General features: G+C 45.8%; 1 protein-coding gene across 7 annotated transcripts in view; it reads right to left on the bottom strand.

Annotated features, from left to right (window-relative positions):
* FAT3 (FAT atypical cadherin 3) overlaps positions 1-11,339 on the bottom strand; it is a 553,941-nt gene extending 542,602 nt beyond the window's left edge. For 6 of the 7 annotated variants that reach the window (XM_087721078.1, XM_087721079.1, XM_087721081.1 and 3 more), the window contains exon 1: positions 11,072-11,339. The gene's annotated coding sequence lies outside the window, so the exon portion shown is untranslated. The remainder of the gene's footprint in view (positions 1-11,071) is intronic. The other variant, XM_087721082.1, reaches the window with a different exon arrangement.
* Between the last annotated feature and the right edge of the window lie 1,786 nt (positions 11,340-13,125).

The following is a 13,125-nucleotide window of genomic DNA, read 5'->3' as shown; positions in this document are numbered from 1 at the left end:
TCCATCTGAATAACCAAGCCCACAATTCGAAAGCCGCTATCTCTTGTTTCCCAGGTACCATACAATCAAGAATATATTTGGACAATGCTATGATCGAAAGAACCAGTATGATCTAGGGATTAAGGCACCAGGCTACAAACTAGAAGACTTTTGAGTTCTAGTCTCACCTTAGGCGTGAAAGCCCACTGGTGATTTTGGGCCAAATACCAGGAGACTGTGAGTTCTAGTTCTCTATGGAGATTCGTAGTCATCCAGGTTCCAAAGGTATTTTTTCAAGAGACAACTAGACTTTCTGTTTTTTCTGTGAGTTCCAGTCTAACCTTAGTGTTGTGGCCCAGTGGCAGCTTGCAGAGCTGGCAGCAGAGACAGACAGTGAGGAGGTTGTGGAGGAACATGGGCCAGTCCTAGAGTCTGGGGAAGGCTCGGATGAGGGCTCCACGTTGGAGGCAGAGAGGGGGTCAGGGCCATCTGGAAGTTATATGCTGCCTCCGGAGTCTGACATCAACGAAGCAGAGGAACAGGGGGAGCCTGTTCCCAGTGTGTGCATGCGCAGAGCTGCCAGAAGGCAAGAACAGTTAAGGCAAAAGGGGCGACTTGGGAGTAAGGCTTGAAGATGATTGACCCCGTCCCATAAGACATAAAAGAGGAGCAAACGGACGTGAGCCTTTGCAGGAAGCAGTTTTGTTCGTTCTGGTCGGTTTAAACTCTGAAGCTCTGTTTAACTCTGTGCTCCATTTGGCATTGCAAAACTAATCGGCAATTAGGTCTCTGGCAGCATTTCAAGGGAGATAAAGATGGGTGCTTATCAGCTTTATCCTGAAAGACTGTGGCAGACTTCTGTCGGACTCTTCCCAGACTTGTGAATCATTACGGGCTGTGAGTGAACATAATTCACAGCCGTTTAAATTTTAAAAAGGGTTAGCGGACTAAGCGTGTGGCTTTTACTATCTCAGGAAGCCTAGGTCAGAAGACTTAGGCATGAAAGCTGGTTGGTGACTTTGAACTCATCACCAGGAGACTGTGAATTCTAGTCTCGCCTTAGGAATGAAAGCCGGCTGGGTGATTTTGAATAGAAACTCTCTCTCAGTCCATCGCACCTCACAGGGTTACTGTGGGCAAAATAAGAGGAGGAAGGACTACTGTGTATGTTCGCCACCTTGAGTTATTTATAAAAATAATAAAGGCAGCATTGAAATAAGTGCACGAATCTGTGTCACCAATGCCCTCAGGGATTTCCTGAGGAATCTGGCAGTGTTCTACCAGATACAACCTCCCAAGATGCTAACCAATGCATGATGTCAAGAACACTCTATGCCCACACAGAAAGTAATGCACTAATTATCAACGGCTTCTGCACACTATCCGTGGCTTCAGTTTGACCATTGAAAAGTTAACATAATTAAGGATCTGATGATCTCAGGGACTATTTCAAGACACTCAACCTTTTCCATTTTGGAAAGGAGTCTAGATTTCCGTTGGCGCTCAGTGCCAAAGAATTGAGGCCTTTGAAGTATGGTGCTGGAGAAGACTCCTGTGAGTCCCTTGGACTGCAAGGCGATCCAACCGGTCAGTCCTAGAGGAGATCAACCCTGACTGCTCTTTAGAAGGCCAGATGTTGAAGAGGAAACTCAAAGACTTTGGCCACCTAATGAGAAGGAGGGATCACTAGAGAAGAGAAAATGCTGGGAATGATTGAGGGCAAAAGAAAAAGGGGACGACAGAGAATGAGGTGGCTGGATGGAGTCACCGAAGCAATAGGCGTGAGCTTAAATGGACTCCAGAGGATGGTAGAGGAAAGGAAGGCCTGGAGGAACGTTGTCCATGGGGTCGTGATGGGTTGGACACAACTTTGCAATTAGCAACAACAACTAGATTTCCTTCTACACCCTAACCTTTCACAGTGACAAGCATGACTATATGCCAAGGCACCCAGAATGCTGTTACCTTCCTGCCAAAGTGGTACCTATTTATCTACTCACATTTGCATGCTTTCAAACCGCAACTATTTTTAACTATTTAGCTACATCCATTAGCAGTACTTAATGACAAGACCACTACTCGAATGAAATGCTAAATATAAACCCAATGGATAACAATTGCATCAATAAAGGCAGAGGCTTAGCCGGGTTTATTTAAACTTTAAATCCTATTGACCATTTTGTGTATGAGTCTTCCCGTGTTCAAACTGGCATTTATCCACACACACCCCTTTCCCCGCAGAACTTCACAGGTGCAAAAAGATAGCTTAAATTTCAGCTGAGGCCACGTGTATGTATGGCTATCATTTATTTTCCAGCATTAACCTCAACCCATGAGCTCTAATGCAGTTATTTTACTAGGACGAGCACCCTGCAGGTATGGGTCCTGTACCTTAAAGCAGTGGTTCCCAAACTTGGCAACTTTAAGACTTGTGGACTTCAACTCCCAGAATTCTCCAGCCAGCTGGCTGGAGAATTCTGGGAGTTGAAGTCCACAAGTCTTAAAGTTGCCAGGTTTGGGGACCACTGCCTTAAAGCATTAGTGCACTCCACAGGGTTCTTTTGAGAGCTGCTAGTAAAATGTCTTGGCACAGGTTTGACATGAAAATTAGATGACAGTGTCCTTTTTAGTCAGTGCTTAAATGCTTTGGAATTAGCAGATTTCAAAAAAGGAGTGTGTTTTTGCGTTTTCCATGGTGCCACTCGTTTGTCGAAATGGCAGCCAAAGCACAGCCCTTCGCTTAGAAAGAGCAACGTCCTGTCTCTTGCACAAAGCTTGTTGTTGTATCCATGCCACTAGCGGTAAGCCTGCCTGTTTAAGAAGCAACCACATACGCATCCTTAAAACTTTAATTTGGAACAAGATAACAAGCAACAACTTTTGCTTCTCCATGTTTGCAAACGACTTGAGGAGGTTAGGTGTCAAACTTGCGTCGTCGTTGTCACGTGATGTATCGCTACTTCCCCCCCTTCGCTAAACCAGGAGTGGGCGTGGCCAGCGCATGACGCAGCCGGGCCGCGCGTTTCACGCCCCTGGGTTTAGAAGCTCAACCAGGAGGGTAACCATTTTGAAAGAGTGGACTATTTTTGAGCCATATTCAAGAGAAGTCTGTTAAAAGATTTGGCCCTAACAGAGGGATAGATAGATAGATAGATAGATAGATAGATAGATAGATAGATAGATAGATAGATAGATAGATAGATAGATAGATAGATAGATAGATAGATAGATAGATAGATAGATAGATAGATGATAGATAGATAGATAGATAGATAGATAGATAGATAGATAGATAGATAGATAGATAGATAGATAAGGTAGGTAGGTAGGTAGGTAGGTAGGTAGGTAGGTAGGTAGGTAGGTAGGTAGGTAGGTAGGTAGATAGATAGATAGATAGATAGATAGATAGATAGATAGATAGATAGATAGATAGATGATAGATAGATGATAGATAGATAGATAGATAGATAGATAGATAGATAGATAGATAGATAGATAGATAGATAGATAGATAGATAGATAGATAGATAAGATAGGTAGGTAGGTAGGTAGGTAGGTAGGTAGGTAGGTAGGTAGGTAGGTAGGTAGGTAGGTAGGTAGGTAGATAGATAGATAGATAGATAGATAGATAGATAGATAGATAGATAGATAGATAGATAGATAGATAGATAGATAGATAGATAGATAAGGTAGGTAGGTAGGTAGGTAGGTAGGTAGGTAGGTAGGTAGGTAGGTAGGTAGGTAGGTAGGTAGGTAGGTAGGTAGGTAGATAGATAGATAGATAGATAGATAGATAGATAGATAGATAGATAGATAGATAGATAGAGATAGATAGATAGATAGATTAGAGAGAGAGAGAGAGAGAGAGAGAGAGAGAGATGATAGATAGATAGATAGATAGATAGATAGATAGATAGATAGATAGATAGATAGATAGATAGATAGATAGATAGATAGATAGATAGATAGATACCCTGGTGAAATTCAGTGGAAGACAAATGAGTCTGTTAATCTCTCCGGCTGCCTTTGACCCCCATCAATCATCTTATCTTCCCTGATCAATGCTTCTGACATTCCGCAGAAGAAAAATGCGTGGTAATACAATGATTCTGTTTCCACTACATACAGGACTGGAAACTTAAGGGTGATTTTACACACGTCAGCTCTATGCAGTTTTTGTTCGGTGCTCCATACTTGTAACAAAGCTTCGCGGGCCAAGTTAGCAACTGTTCGAAGTTACAATGGCACCCAAGAAAACGGTGCTTCGTGACCAGTTCTCACACAATCGTTGCAGCCCCTCTATTGGTCATGTGATCAAAATTTGGGTGCCAGCCTGAATTTACAATAGTTGCAGCAGCCCCGGGTCATGTGATCACCCCTTGAAACCTTCCCACCCAGCAAACTCAACGGGGGAGGGGGAGAAGCTGGATTCGTTTAACAACCATGGGATTCACTTAACAGTGGAGTGATTTACTTAACAACCGTGAAAATATATATATATCATAAAATTGGGTGCAATTCACTTAATAACCACCGTGCTTAGCAAAGGAAACTCTGGCCCAACTATAGTTGTAAGTTGAGGAGTAACTGTAGAGCATTACGCAAATGAAGTTCATTACGTACACAGCCCTCCCGAGCTCCATTTTCCCTGGCAGAGGGTTGCAGGAGGCCATCGCAGCTGAAAATGGAGCCTGTGAGGATTTTTATAAATCACTTTACCGGTTCGCCTTTAACCTTGTCTCCAAGTCAAGATATAAACCTGAGGATCTGGGATTTAAGGTTATTAATTACACTCAGGATGCTAGAATTCAGGAGATGGTAGCAAAATATAGAAAATACAAGCTAGTTGCTTTCATCTAATAGCTGTTAGGATGTTTAAACCCCGATACGATAACCCTAGAAATCACCAGAAATCCAACTCTATATACCCCACAAACTCGGCTTCTTCATCACACTTAAGCCAACACACAAATTGTTTGCTTTACCTCACTACATATCGCACAAAAGCAGTCAGCTATGACTTAATTTAAAAACCACATTTAAACGAACCATAATTTGCCATGGCTTATTAATCGGGCACATACATCATACTAAGCTTGTTGTAATCATGGTTGAATAATGAATTTATACTTAGCCCTCAGCTGATAACAACAATCGCGAACAGAATTCCCATCGCTAAGCACTGAGATTAGGTGAGTACCACCTGATTTTATGACTTTTTGCCATGGTTCTTAAGGGAATCTCTGCAGTTGTTAAGTGAATCGTGTGGTCGTTAAGTATGAACCAGTTTCCCCCATTGGTTTTGTTTGTTGAAATCCAGCTGGGAAGGTCACAGATGATCCCAGGATGTCATAAATACATTCGAATAGCCAACGGCCTGAATTTTGATCAAATGACCATGGGAATCCTGTGACAGTTGTAAGTGTGAGGACTGGTTGCAAATCACTTTTTTCAGTGCCATTGTAACAGTCGCTAAATGAATGGCTGCAAGTCGAGGATGACAAGCAGTCCTCCACTTAGGACCACAACTGAGCCCAAAATTTATGTTGTTAAGCGAGAAGTTTCTTAAGTGAGTTTTGCCGCATTTTACGACTTCCTTTGTCACATTTGTTAAGTGAATCACTGCACTTGTTAATTAGTTATGAAGTTATGAAGTTATTAGTTATTAAGTGTTAAGTGTTAAGATTAATCACGTGACTCCGGGACACTGCAGCCGTCATAAATGTGAGTCGGTTATCAAGCAAATTGTATGACCATGGGGGTCGCTCAGTGTGAAAAACGACCCGAAGTCACTTTTCTCTGTGCCGTTGTAACTTTGAACCGTCACTAGATGAAACTGTTGTAAGTCGAGGACTACCTGTCCCCCTAGATCTCATTTAGCCGTAAAGCAGAACGGCCGAATTCTCCTAATGCAAAATAGCCAAGCATCTAACAGAGGCATCTGTTTCTTTTCTGGACTTGGAAGACAAGGCTGGACAATTTTTTTTTTTTAAAACAGAAACATTGCAATCAGCTATTTTTGAATGCCGCTTAGGTATGTCTCCCCTGCTAAATTTGGTCAAACCGTCTTTACAACCGTTGGAAGGCTCTGCCAGAAGCCATACGAATCATCATTCATAAAAGTCGCAGGCGGGAATTAAGTTCGGGTGCTTTGCAACGCCAGAAAGCAGAAGCCCGAATTGAAACTGGCTTAAATGTTTTGACAGCAAACACACACACACACACACACAGAGAGACAGTTTTGGCAAATGAACAAGCCAGTGGAAAGAGAAGAAAGGATGGGGACTTCACTCTAAGTATCCCTTGGTGTTGTTGTTTTTTTAAACAGTGAGTTTGGTTGAGCTGGTTGGGGGTAGCTTTTGGGTGCTTTCCCCTCCCATTTGCATTTCATTTTAATTGGATTGGGAACCAAGGATACCAACCGCTGGGGATGCCCTGGACCATAAAACAAAGACACAAAGAAATCACCTTTGGAGGGAGGGGGGGAGGTGAGGAGGAGGCAGTGGAGAAGGAACAGGAATATTGGGGAATAGCAAACACCCACAAAACAAGCACGCTCTATGCTTAAAATCTGCAACCCCTGGATACGTCCGACCGCGGCTGCCATTATCCCAGCCCAAAGCAACTGTTTTGCTTCAGACAACCTTTGTGGATAGTTTTATCCCCATTCATTCTCATTTTCTCTGTGTCTGTGTGTGTGTGTGTCTGTCTGTCTGTCTGTCTCTATCTGTCTCTCTCATTCTCTGTCTGTCTGTCCCTCTCATTCTGTCTCTCATTCTATCTGTCTCCCTCTCTCTGTCACTCTCTTCCTCTCTCTGTGTCTGTTTCTGTCTGTCTCTCTCTCTGTGTGTCTCTCTTTCTTGTCTGAACCTCTTGTCTGAACTGTAGACATCCAAAGAGAAAACTGCACTGTAGCTTTATAGAAGTCTGAGCCTTTTAAAGCCAAAATTTACCCAGATCTCGCTGCCATCTGGAAAGCTAGTTATTTTAGGGGGGGGGGGGAGAGAGAAGAGAGATGCTCTCTCCTTTCTGATAGGGAATTTTATCCAAGTTGGAAGGGGAGGGAAGGGGAGGGCTCTGGAGACCCTTTCTGCTAAAATCATTAAACCGGAGGAAACGCTATACTGTACTGTATATGATTTTTTATTTTTTTTTACCTTGTGCCTACAACACCAAACAGTGCTGAAAGAGCAGGGAAGCTGCAGACTTTTATGCAGCTCTCCCTGGTTTTCCATTGCTCTCCTGCGGAGGAGGAACTGGGCTTTCTTACCGTCTTCTTGGAGGGTTGATGATGTACATACATGTGACATGGCATTACGTGCCCAGCGCATGTCATCATTTATAGATTTGACAGTTTACAGCAGGCAGTATTTAGAGGCACTCTAGGAGTGCGTTCACACAGCATGCTTGACCTGGTTGCAGGAGTAACAGACAGCCTGCTGGGCGTCTAAAGCTACACAAACCCAACCAAGGTGAGCCATGGAAGCTACATAAACCCAACCAAGGTGAACCATTGAAGCTACATAAACCCAACCAAGATGAGCCATGGAAGCTACAGCCCAACCAAGGTGAGCTATGGAAGCTACATAAACCCAACCAAGGTGAGCTATGGAAGCTACATAAACCCAACCAAGGTGAACCATGGAAGGTACAGCCCAACCAAGGTGAGCCATGGAAGGTACAGCCCAACCAAGGTGAGCCATGGAAGGTACAGCCCAACCAAGGTGAGCCATGGAAGCTACATAAACCCAACCAAGGTGAGCTATGGATTCTACATAAACCCAACCAAGGTGAGCTATGGAAGCTACATAAACCCAACCAAGGTAAACCATGGAAGCTACATAAACCCAACCAAGGTGAGCTATGGAAGCTACATAAACCCAACCAAGGTGAACCATGGAAGGTACAGCCCAACCAAGGTGAGCCATGGAAGGTACAGCCCAACCAAGGTGAGCCATGGAAGGTACAGCCCAACCAAGGTGAGCCATGGAAGCTACATAAACCCAACCAAGGTGAGCTATGGATTCTACATAAACCCAACCAAGGTGAGCTATGGAAGCTACATAAACCCAACCAAGGTAAACCATGGAAGCTACATAAACCCAACCAAGGTGAGCCATGGAAGGTACAGCCCAACCAAGGTGAGCTATGGAAGCTACATAAACCCAACCAAGGTGAGCCATGGAAGCTACATTAACCCAACCAAGGTGAGCCAAGGAAGCTACATAAACCCAACCAAGGTGAACTATGGAAGCTACATAAACCCAACCAAGGTGAGCCAAGGAAGCTACATAAACCCAACCAAGGTGAACTATGGAAGCTACATAAACCCAACCAAGGTGAACCATGGAAGCTACATAAACCCAACCAAGGTGAACTATGGAAGCTACATAAACCCAACCAAGGTGAACCATGGAAGCTACATAAACCCAACCAAGATGAGCCATGGAAGCTACAGCCCAACCAAGGTGAGCTATGGAAGCTACATAAACCCAACCAAGGTGAACCATGGAAGCTACATAAACCCAACCAAGGTGAACCATGGAAGCTACATAAACCCAAACAAGGTGAACCATTGAAGCTACATAAACCCAACCAAGGTGAGTTATGGAAGCTACATAAACCCAACCAAGGTGAGCTATGGAAGCTACATAAACCCAACCAAGGAGAACAATCCAAATCACGTATGCTGAACCAAGGACAACCCAAGCCACATAAACCCAATCAAGAATAACATCTCCCATGGTTCTAGATTGTGAGATTACTGCCCCCTAGTTCTTTCTGTGACTTGGGTAAGGACGGGTTTACTTAAGAGTTCAAATATACCCAATTTTACGGAGGCCAAGGGAAAAGGGGGGGGGGGAGATGAAAAGCCTTCTTAACTCTGCAGAAGCTACCCGGAGACCTGCATCTTTAAAAGAATAGAGGCTGTTTGGCTGTTCAGGCGAAGGATGGCACTCTGCACCTGCTCAAGGGACCCTGCTTCTAGTTTTGGGATTACCATCTTATGGGGTGTAAAGTCTTCCGTTTCAAACCAAGCCTTCCCCCACCCTCAACCTTCCCCTCTCCTCCCCAAATCTAAATCAGTTGTGAGTTCGATCCTACGTAGAGGCAGATATAGGGTCTCCTGCTTGGGCAGGGGGTTGGACTAGATGACCTGCAAGGTCCCTTCCAACTCTGAAATCTGTTCAATCCCCCGCCGACAGGACGGGAAGCACCGGATCCTAATTATCAACGGTGTTGCCGGCGGGAAGGGAGTAAAAAGGAAGAAGGAAAAAAAAATCTGAATTGTTCATCAAGGGAGCTCCGCTTACAGTCGCCGCTCCAAGCCTTCCCCCCCCCCCGCTCCCTCCGCGCGACTCCCGCGGGGAATTTTCCGGTAAATGAACGTGGCTTTCGCTCTCCGGCGGGAGCTGCAGCCGTCTGACTCTTCCACATCCCCGGGGAAAGACCTCCCCCCCCCCAACCTCATCTCCCGCTTCTCCTCCCCAGCAAGGTAGCCAAGCCGCCGTTGGCTCGCCCGCTGGCCAAGCCAGACCCGCCGCAGGAATCTGCCGCCACCGTGGGAATCGGCTCCCTCTCCAGCCCGATTCCCCCCCACCCCAATTTTTGCATGCCTTCAGAAACACGGCTTACTTTCCCCCCCCCATCCACCTCATTCCCCCCCCCCCAGAAAAAGAAGGCAGCGGGAGGCAGGAGACAATCACTCTCCTTGCAAGCCCCAGATCCTTCGGGGGTGGCGCGTTTGCTAACCCGGCAGGCGAAAAGCAGAGCCGTTCATAGATCGTCTCCCCCCCCGGTTCCTTGCTCCTTACCGGTTGTACAGTCAAGGCAGCCCTTGCAGCTTCCAGCAGGCGCGCGATACTCCCGCCGCCGCCGCTTTTGCACCTTGCAATGCATTAAAAACTCCTGTTTTTTTTTTCTTTTTTGCAAAGAGCAGCGCGAGCAAAAGGAAAGCAGCCAGCAAGGAACCTGCTCTAGGAGTCTCTCCCCCCCCACACAAAAAAAACTACAGTGCTGCTTATTGAGACGGATTGGGGGGGGCGGGGGAGTGGGAACAGAGGAGAGGGGGTGGTGGACGGGAGAGGAGACGTCTCGGAAACCACGCAAGAACTTTTCCTTCTTCGGATTGCCCCCAATGCTTACAAGTTGCAAAAGAGAAAGCCGAACTAAAAACAGAGCCGGAGCCGCGCCACGCTTAGCTCGAATCGGATCGGTTCTTTCGCCCCTTCCCCACTTAAAAACGCGGTTGGATCTGGAGCTCCGGCGCTTCCCACGCTTGCACAAGGGGGAGCCCGGCGGCGGCTTTTACCCACCGACCCACGGCAACTTTGCAAAAAAAAACCCCAGCAAATAATAATAATAACAATAATCCGTATCAAACATTAGCACCGGTCGATGGTATTGGCGACACATCTTTAAACGGTCACTTGACTGAGTTTCCTGTTTAATGATTAAAAGAAAATGATGACGATGATGATGATGATACTTGGTTGATACCTAGGACGCTGGCAGCAACTCGTATCAATCGTTAGCACCAGTCAATGGTATTTGTGATGCATTTTTGAATGTTCAGTTGACTTGAGTTTCATGTTTAATGAATAAAATAAATAATAATAACAGTAATTGGAACAGCTTATATCCTCGTTACCTTAACAGTTCCTAGGTCCTTGGTTAGGACTCGAGCTGCCGAGCTACCAACCAGCCCCAAAGGCTGTGAATCTCACCAAAGATTAACATAATAATAATAATAATAATAATAATAATAATAATAATAATAATAATAATAACAATAACAATAACAATAACAATAACAATAATAATAATAAATATAATAATAATAATGTGGAATAAAGTATATAATAATTTAAGAAAAAAGAAAAGAAAAAAAAAAGGCAAACTTTGCAAAAAGCTTTCGCAAAGAGGCTCCCGCGTCTCCATCCAAACAACCGCCTCCCCCTCCCCACGCGCGTTTTTTCCCGGGCCGGCCCAAAAAAAAAGAAGAAGAATCCGTGCCGCGCGCGTTTTTCGGCCAACCGCCCAAGGAACCGCACACACGAACACGAAAGACACACACAAAACACACACACACCCTTCCTTCCAGCCGCTGGTGGTGGATCAGCTCCGGAGCTTGCCAGCCGCTTCCTTGCATAAGGTATCCATGGATCGAAAAGGTGCCAGCCGGGAAGAAGAAGAAGAAGAAGCCGGGGAGCGCGCGGCGCTTTCCTCCTCCGCCGCCGCCGCTGCTGCTCCTGCTGCTGTTTGCAAATCGCCGCGGCTCTTCTTCCCCTTTCCCTTCCCGAGGCAACGCGGGACTGGAGCCGTGCGGAGCGGCGCCGGCGGTAGCAACTCCTGACTCAAGGGGGCCTCCGAGGGGAGGGGAGAAGAGAGCGAGAGAGAGAAAAGGGGGGGCGATTCCCAGCCGGCAACGGCTGAGCACAGCGCAGCCTACCGGGCGTGGCGGAGGCAGCCAAGCGGCGGCGGTAGCAGCAACAGCAGCAGTAGCAACAGCCGAGGTTTCCTTCCCAGAGAAGTCTGCAAGAGAAAGAGCCAGAGGAAGGCGGGGGGGAGAGAACACGCGTGGCTCTCGCTGCTGCCCCGATGCGGCTCCGCGCAACGCTCGGACGGCGGGGAGGATCCCTCTCTGCGCCCTTGGTCTGATGGGGCGGGGGGGATTCCTTGGAGCTACCGGAGGGGAGCCTCCTTTTGTTGCTCCGGGACTGCTTGCTCGCTCCTTAGCTGGGAAGAGCCGCGGGTTGTTTTTTTTAGGGTTCCCACGGGCAGAGCTGCCTCCTGTCGGGCTGGTGAGACGCCGCGAGCAACCCGGGTTCAACGTGGAAGGGTGGTTAAACCGGAGGGGCGGGTGGTGTGGAGCAAAACGCGAGGATGGCGCATCTCGAGCCTCGATGATGCGCGGTGGGTAGAATCGTTTGCCGGTAGTGTGTTTTTTTGTGGGTTTGTGTGTTGGGCGCTGGTTGTGGGTAAAACCAAGCGAGGCTGGTCATTGGCAAGGGAGGAGGGAGGGAGGGAGATAATGCCAAGGGTGTGTGTGTGTAGAGAGAGACTTGGGGAGAAAGGGGGAGCGGGAGTTTTCTGCACACACACACAAACACAGCGTAAACTTTTGCTTTTTGCTTTCACAATTTCAATCTTTTTTTTTAACGAGTCATTTCTCACTTTGCTCTTCGAAATAGCAGAAAATTGCTGCTGATTTCCCACTGTCCTTGCAGTAAGGTGTGATTAACAATAGCAATAGCACTTATAAAGTGTTTTTTACAGTGCTTTACAGCCCTCTCTAAGCGGTTTTACAGAGTCAGCATATTTTCCCCAGAACAATTGGGGTCCTCATTTTACCCATCCTTTACCCATATTACCCATCCTTTACTCTGAATGATGAAAGGCTGAGTCAACCTTGAGCCAGTTGGTAAGGATCGAACTGCTGGCAGTGGGCAAAGCCAGCCTGCAATACTGCATTCTAACCACTGGGAGGGAGGGAGGAAGATAGCAATAACCCAAGAACCACCTTGTTGGGGAGGTAAGAGTGTTCCATGCACCTTTTCACGAAAAATGGGCCGTCTTTGGGGTGTTTGCAGAGTGCAAAAACTTTTTGCCTCTTCAAAACCTTGGTGCATCTTATATTCCTGTACGTCTTATACTCTGAAAAATACGGTATGTTATTTATAGTGAAATATATAAAAGGACAAAACAAACGGAAATTTGATGTAATTTTGAAGGGGCAATTGAAGATAAGTATAAAGATGAAAATAATTGAAGAGAATAATTTGGCTGAAAGGGAAAACAAAACTATTTTGTAAAATGGACTATGTAAATGAAAGGGTGTAAGAGAAAAGACCCAGACAATGCTTTATTCCTATAATATGTATAATTTGCATTAAAAAAAATAAAAACATCTTGAATTTTTAAAAAAAAACATGTTCTACTATCAATGATATTATAATAGACATCCTTCCTGGCATATTGATCCAAAATTGAAGCTTCCAGTCAGTCATAAAGTATAGGCCCACATACAACACATGGCAGTAGTCAGATCAGGATGTTATGTTGCCCATTTTCAAATCTGACGTGTGTAGGAGCAATTAATAGAGAGCCAATTTGGTTTAGTGGTTAAGGCAGCAGGCTAGAAAG

This window comes from Thamnophis sirtalis, unplaced genomic scaffold (assembly GCF_051295495.1).
Source record: "Thamnophis sirtalis isolate CommonGarterSnake01/CBP01778 unplaced genomic scaffold, rThaSir2_p1.2 scaffold_8, whole genome shotgun sequence".
NCBI lineage: Eukaryota > Metazoa > Chordata > Lepidosauria > Squamata > Natricidae > Thamnophis > Thamnophis sirtalis.
This window is presented reverse-complemented; position numbering and strand designations above follow the sequence as displayed.